Source organism: Anopheles funestus, assembly GCF_943734845.2.
Source record: "Anopheles funestus chromosome X unlocalized genomic scaffold, idAnoFuneDA-416_04 X_unloc_164, whole genome shotgun sequence".
NCBI lineage: Eukaryota > Metazoa > Arthropoda > Insecta > Diptera > Culicidae > Anopheles > Anopheles funestus.
The window spans coordinates 1-7,500 of NW_026045110.1; the positions used below are offsets into that span (position 1 = coordinate 1).

Sequence of the window (7,500 nt, forward strand, 5' to 3'; positions counted from 1 at the left end):
AGCTTTCTGAGCAAAAGCTGTGGACCAATTTCGTAGAAGAACCGCCTAGGCGAAAAGGCAAAAATCGCCGAAGCTGGCCCGCTCGCAGAGCTCGCGGGCCAGGAGATACTCATAGGGCGATTTACTAGAGTGGGGAACTTGAGAATTTTTGTGTCCGAGACTTTGGGCAACTTCGCGGCCGCCCCCTTAAAGTAAAAGATTTTCTCTGGGTGCCTAAAATTCGCAATTCCCGCAAAGTCGGGAAGACGTTAAAGTTTTTGCCCAAAAAATGGCCATCGATTTAAGATGATTTTCCAATAAGAAAATTTTTCCTAAGATGAATTTTTTCGAATATTTCCTAAACTAAGCGTCGGAGCACATGGCCGTGGAGGAACTTTTGGTAGCTTTTGGCAAGGGCTATCGGATGAAATAATGCGAAAGGCCATCGGAGCGATATTGGATAAATGCGGGCACATAAACGTACCTAAGAAGTGAAAATTGGTACCTTGCACGCAGGATGCAAGAAATGCTTGAGTGTTAACCATCATCGGTACCAAGTACCTAGGTTATATCGAGTGCGTAGATGGAAGTCGGTACCAAAGGGAAACCTTCCTAGGCTAGGTGCACGCAAGTGAGTATGGATCGATCAGTAGAAAGATGGGAAGCCATAGGAAACCTTCCTAGGCTAGGTGCACGCAAGTGAGTATGGATCGATCAGTAGAAAGATGGGAAGCCATAGGAAACCTTCCTAGGCTAGGTGCACGCAAGTGAGTATGGATCGATCAGTAGAAAGATGGGAAGCCATAGGAAACCTTCCTAGGCTAGGTGCACGCAAGTGAGTATGGATCGATCAGTAGAAAGATGGGAAGCCCAAGGAAACCTTCCTAGGCTAGGTGCACGCAAGTGAGTATGGATCGATCAGTAGAAAGATGGGAAGCCATAGGAAACCTTCCTAGGCTAGGTGCACGCAAGTGAGTATGGATCGATCAGTAGAAAGATGGGAATCCCAAGGAAACCTTCCTAGGCTAGGTGCACGCAAGTGAGTATGGATCGATCAGTAGAAAGATGGGAAGCCATAGGAAACCTTCCTAGGCTAGGTGCACGCAAGTGAGTATGGATCGATCAGTAGAAAGATGGGAAGCCATAGGAAACCTTCCTAGGCTAGGTGCACGCAAGTGAGTATGGATCGATCAGTAGAAAGATGGGAAGCCATAGGAAACCTTCCTAGGCTAGGTGCACGCAAGTGAGTATGGATCGATCAGTAGAAAGATGGGAAGCCCAAGGAAACCTTCCTAGGCTAGGTGCACGCAAGTGAGTATGGATCGATCAGTAGAAAGATGGGAAGCCATAGGAAACCTTCCTAGGCTAGGTGCACGCAAGTGAGTATGGATCGATCAGTAGAAAGATGGGAAGCCATAGGAAACCTTCCTAGGCTAGGTGCACGCAAGTGAGTATGGATCGATCAGTAGAAAGATGGGAAGCCATAGGAAACCTTCCTAGGCTAGGTGCACGCAAGTGAGTATGGATCGATCAGTAGAAAGATGGGAAGCCCAAGGAAACCTTCCTAGGCTAGGTGCACGCAAGTGAGTATGGATCGATCAGTAGAAAGATGGGAAGCCATAGGAAACCTTCCTAGGCTAGGTGCACGCAAGTGAGTATGGATCGATCAGTAGAAAGATGGGAAGCCATAGGAAACCTTCCTAGGCTAGGTGCACGCAAGTGAGTATGGATCGATCAGTAGAAAGATGGGAAGCCCAGTACCAAATGCCCTAGTGAAGACCGTAAACGAATATCATGAACCGAGAAGGAGCACCAAATGCCCTAGTGAAGACCGTAAACGAATATCATGAACCGAGAAGGAGCACCAAATGCCCTAGTGAAGACCGTAAACGAATATCATGAACCGAGAAGTAGCAACGAATGCCTGAAAATGTACCAAGTCCTCGGTATAGAGTAACGAGAGTTAACCGCCGTGATGTATGCAATGTGGGCAGCCATTGCATGGGTTCTGGACTTGGTTCGCGAATAACTTTTTTGCTAGACATCGGACAAAGTTGACGTGGAAGAACGAAATGTAGCATTTGATGCCACCTATCCAAAACTTTTTCAAGATTGAAGATCCGATCGATACAGCCTGAGTTATAGGCAAAAGTTGGTTCAAAATTGAGCATTTTTAATGGTGAAAAATCGGTAATCCTCGAATAGCTCCTGTTGGAAGCATCGGACCACATGGTCGTGGAGGAACATATTGTAGCGTGCGGTGTCAAGTATCGACACCCAAAACCGCATGTCCGATGGACGGAAAATGACCAAGTTATAGTGAAAACTTGGTTGCACCAAATTCCCGAAGAAGTGCAACGAGAAGGTGAATGCGATGGTTGTTCGTCGAATAGCTCCGGCCACAGACATGGTAGCGATTAGTGGTGCATGGAAGAAATCTAGCCACAAGTGCCATCTACCCATGGCCAGAAGAAAGTGTGGCCATATCTTGGATACCGGCGGAGCTATGGGGCAAATATGGGCCAAAAATGGTGCAAGTTGGACCAAAAATCCGACCAAGTGCGCGAGGCGCTTTCGTGAATAGCTCCGGCCACAGACATGGTAGCGATTAGTGGTGCATGGAAGAAATCTAGCCACAAGTGCCATCTACCCATGGCCAGAAGAAAGTGTGGCCATATCTTGGATACCAGCGGAGCTATGGGGCAAATATGGGCCAAAAATGGTGCAAGTTGGACCAAAAATCCGAAAAAGTACCTAGGTAAATGCGATGGTTGTTCGTCGAATAGCTCCGGCCAGAGACATGGTAGCGATTAGTGGTGCATGGAAGAAATCTAGCCACAAGTGCCATCTACCCATGGCCAGAACAAAGTGTGGCCATATCTTGGATACCGGCGGAGCTATGGGGCAAATACGGGCCAACAATGGTGCCAGGTGGACCAAAAATCCGACCAAGTGCGCGAGGCGCTTTCGTGAATAGCTCCGGCCACAGACATGGTAGCGATTAGTGGTGCATGGAAGAAATCTAGCCACAAGTGCCATCTACCCATGGCCAGAAGAAAGTGTGGCCATATCTTGGATACCGGCGGAGCTATGGGGCAAATATGGGCCAAAAATGGTGCAAGTTGGACCAAAAATCCGAAAAAGTACCTAGGTAAATGCGATGGTTGTTCGTCGAATAGCTCCGGCCAGAGACATGGTAGCGATTAGTGGTGCATGGAAGAAATCTAGCCACAAGTGCCATCTACCCATGGCCAGAACAAAGTGTGGCCATATCTTGGATACCGGCGGAGCTATGGGGCAAATACGGGCCAACAATGGTGCCAGGTGGACCAAAAATCCGACCAAGTGCGCGAGGCGCTTTCGTGAATAGCTCCGGCCACAGACATGGTAGCGATTAGTGGTGCATGGAAGAAATCTAGCCACAAGTGCCATCTACCCATGGCCAGAAGAAAGTGTGGCCATATCTTGGATACCGGCGGAGCTATGGGGCAAATATGGGCCAAAAATGGTGCAAGTTGGACCAAAAATCCGAAAAAGTACCTAGGTAAATGCGATGGTTGTTCGTCGAATAGCTCCGGCCACAGACATGGTAGCGATTAGTGGTGCATGGAAGAAATCTAGCCACAAGTGCCATCTACCCATGGCCAGAAGAAAGTGTGGCCATATCTTGGATACCGGCGGAGCTATGGGGCAAATATGGGCCAAAAATGGTGCAAGTTGGACCAAAAATCCGAAAAAGTACCTAGGTAAATGCGATGGTTGTTCGTCGAATAGCTCCGGCCACAGACATGGTAGCGATTAGTGGTGCATGGAAGAAATCTAGCCACAAGTGCCATCTACCCATGGCCAGAAGAAAGTGTGGCGCTATCTTGGATACCGGCGGAGCTATGGGGCAAATATGGGCCAAAAATGGTGCCAGGTGGACCAAAAATCCGACCAAGTGCGCAAGGCGCTTTCGTGAATAGCTCCGGCCACAGACATGGTAGCGATTAGTGGTGCATGGAAGAAATCTAGCCACAAGTGCCATCTACCCATGGCCAGAAGAAAGTGTGGCCATATCTTGGATACCGGCGGAGCTATGGGGCAAATATGGGCCAAAAATGGGTAAAATTGTACGGTCCAAAGCCAAGGGTAAATTTTTTTATTCCTCTAATAACTTCTAGCACAGACATTGAATCGGTTGGTGATGTATGGATGAAATGTAGCAAACAGTTGGAACTACCCATAAAATCTTAAAGATTGACGATCCAATGTATAGAACCGGAGTAATGTGCGATACTTGGTGAAAAATCGAGTGAAAAATTAGCTATAAACTGTTTTTGGCCCATAACTCGAATACTAGACATCGGAAGGGGGGGTCGTAGAACGATTTTTTGTTGCCCTATCGATTCCCTATCGAACGAGCAAAAGTTGTTTTTTTGACCAAAAAGGACCCCTACTCTAGTAAAATTGGCCTGATTTTACTAGTCCCCGGTACCCGTACAGGCAAAATGAGCAAAATGCTCAAGTATGAATGGTTTTTGGCCCATAACTCGAATACTAGACGTCGCAGGGGGGTGTCATGGAACAATTTTTGGTAGCCCTTGAAATTATCTATCGAATGACATATACTTGATTTTTGGCCAAAAAGTTCCCTAGACTAGTAAAAATCGCATCATTTTACTAGAGTCGGGTACCCTGGACGAAAAACCGCTATAATTGCGGTTTTTGGCTAATAACTCGAATACTAGACGTCGCAGGGGGGTGTCGTGGAACAATTTTTGGTAGCCCTTGAAATTATCTATCGAATGACATATACTTGATTTTTGGCCAAAAAGTTCCCTAGACTAGTAAAAATCGCATCATTTTACTAGAGTCGGGTACCCTGGACGAAAAACCGCTATAATTGCGGTTTTTGGCTAATAACTCGAATACTAGACGTCGGAGGGGGGTGTCGTGGAACAATTTTTGGTAGCCCTTGAAATTATCTATCGAATGACATATACTTGATTTTTGGCCAAAAAGTTCCCTAGACTAGTAAAAATCGCATCATTTTACTAGAGTCGGGTACCCTGGACGAAAAACCGCTTAAGTTGCGGTTTTTGGCTAATAACTCGAATACTAGACGTCGCAGGGGGGTGTCGTGGAACAATTTTTGGTAGCCCTTGAAATTATCTATCGAATGACATATACTTGATTTTTTGACCAAAAAGTTCCTAGACTAGTAAAAATCGCATCATTTTACTAGAGTCGGGTACCCTGTACGAAAAACCGCTATAGTTGCGGTTTTTGGCCAATAACTCGAATACTAGACGTCGGAGGGGGGTGCCGTAGAACAATTTTTTGTAGCCCTTGAAATTACCTTTCGAATGATATATAGTGGTTTTTTGGTCAAACAGTGACCCCGAGACTAGTAACCCTCCATACACAAAACCGCCTAAAAAGTTTTGGTTTTGCAAAATTTTGAAAAGTGCGTCAAAAAAATTTTTTCAAAAAGTACCAAATCGTGATCAGAACTCACTATAGACCATAAAAAGTGAAATCCGATGGTCATTTGCAACACTTGGTCAATCGAGAAAAATTTCACTTTTTTACTAGAGTCGGGTACCCTGAACGAAAAATCGCTCAAGTGATGGTTTTTGGCCAATAACTCGAATACTAGACGTCGGAGGGGGGTGCCGTAGAACAATTTTTTGTAGCCCTTGAAATTACCTTTCGAATGATATATAGTGGTTTTTTGGTCAAACAGTGACCCCGAGACTAGTAACCCTCCATACACAAAACCGCCTACAAAAACTTTGTTTTGAAAAATTTTGAAAAGTTCAAAAAAATTTTTTTTTCAAAAACTACTAAAACGTGATAAGAACTTACTATAGACCATGAAAAGTGATATCCGATGATAATTTGCAAAAGTTGGTAACTAGTAAAAAATTTCACTTTTTTACTAGAGTCGGTGCAACGAGAAAAAAAAAGTCCGTGATGGAGAAAAATGGCACGTTTTCCACGCCTGTACGCTTTCGTTTTCTATATAGGGGGTAGGTGAGCCAGAAGCATGAATTTGACTGAGTACGTATCTTTATGAATTGGGCCCTTCTAAATCGATTGAGACTACCCCCAGGACGATCGGACGACTGCTTCTGGCTCAAAATGTGGTTTTTAGATTTTGATCGTCAATTATGAGAGAAAAAATCGATTAGAAGTAAAGATACGAAATGCTTGGTCTAAGTTGGGAAACGACTTCGGATATTTGTTGGACGTTGTCGTAGAAGGTCCGAGGACCAAGGAAAAGTGATTTCCAAGTGGATTTATGCACTATTAGTCGATGGTAAGATGTGAAATTAGTAGAACTTACCATACAGTTTGCGAAGTTGAAGCAATCGGTTGGTGAATATGGTACTGTCTGTCCAATTTGGTGGTTCGGAATGAGTGAAACGATGTTGATGATGGATAGACGTTCCGATTGCCCCCGATCGGGGAACATATAGTGGTCTTTAAGGTCCAAGTACCTATGTTTTGGTAAGCAGAACTGAGAGTTAAAGGATGAAAGTCGGCCATTCCTAATATCATCCTATCGGTGGTTCGCGAGTTGTTTGAGGACCGGAGCAGCTCGCGATGAAACGGTCCTAGGGTATTGGTTATCCATCCAAGGAAGAGTAAATGCGATCCTAGATGTGTGTCGTTGGCCGTTCTACCGGTATCGCCTATCGATGAGATATCGACGGGCATGCCTTACTCGAAAGTTGAATTCTAGGATCGATGGTCAAACAGACCTATGAGCGATAAACCAAACTGAACACGTATTGATGTCGGCTTTTCCTATCATTTGATGCCGCAGGTTGTTTAGGGACCGGAGCAACTTGCGGCCGAGACGGTCCCCGGGGGTTTCTTTCTCCAAGGAGTGGAAACTATTAAGCAAGAGTTGTAGCAAGATACGATCCTCTGATGTGTCGTTGGCCGTTCATGCGGTATCGCCTGTCGATGAGATATCGATGGGCATGCCTTACTCTACCGACCTTCTAATTGAGAGTATTAATCAGGGATCGATGGTCAAACAAGACCAATGAGCGATAAACCAAACTGAACACGTATTGATGTCGGCTTTTCCTATCATTTGATGCCGCAGGTTGTTTAGGGACCGGAGCAGCTTGCGGCCGAGACGGTCCCCGGGGGTTTCTTTCTCCAAGGAGTGGAAACTATTAAGCAAGAGTTGTAGCAAGATACGATCCTCTGATGTGTCGTTGGCCGTTCAAGCGGTATCGCCTGTCGATGAGATATCGATGGGCATGCCTTACTCTCCCGACTGGATTACTGAGAGTTTAATCAGGGATCGATGGTCAAACAGACCAATGAGCGATAAACCAAACTGAACACATATTGATGTCGGCATTTCCTATCATTTGTCGCAGGTTGTTTAGGGACCGGAGCAGCTTGCGACCGAGACGGTCCCCGGGGGTTTCTTTCTCTAAGGAGTGGAAACGATTAAGCAAAAGTCGTAGCAATAATCGATCACCTGATGTGTCGTTGGCCGTTCTTGCGGTATCG

General features: G+C 45.6%; 1 long non-coding RNA gene across 1 annotated transcript; it reads right to left on the minus strand.

Annotated features, from left to right (window-relative positions):
• Positions 1 to 179: 179 nt before the first annotated feature.
• On the minus strand, positions 180 to 1,303 carry LOC125772982 (uncharacterized). The gene is made up of 3 exons (XR_007419800.1): positions 1,200 to 1,303; positions 928 to 995; positions 180 to 859 (listed from the first exon to the last, which is right to left on the minus strand). It is a non-coding gene; the product is annotated as an uncharacterized LOC125772982 (long non-coding RNA).
• Positions 1,304 to 7,500: the final 6,197 nt, after the last annotated feature.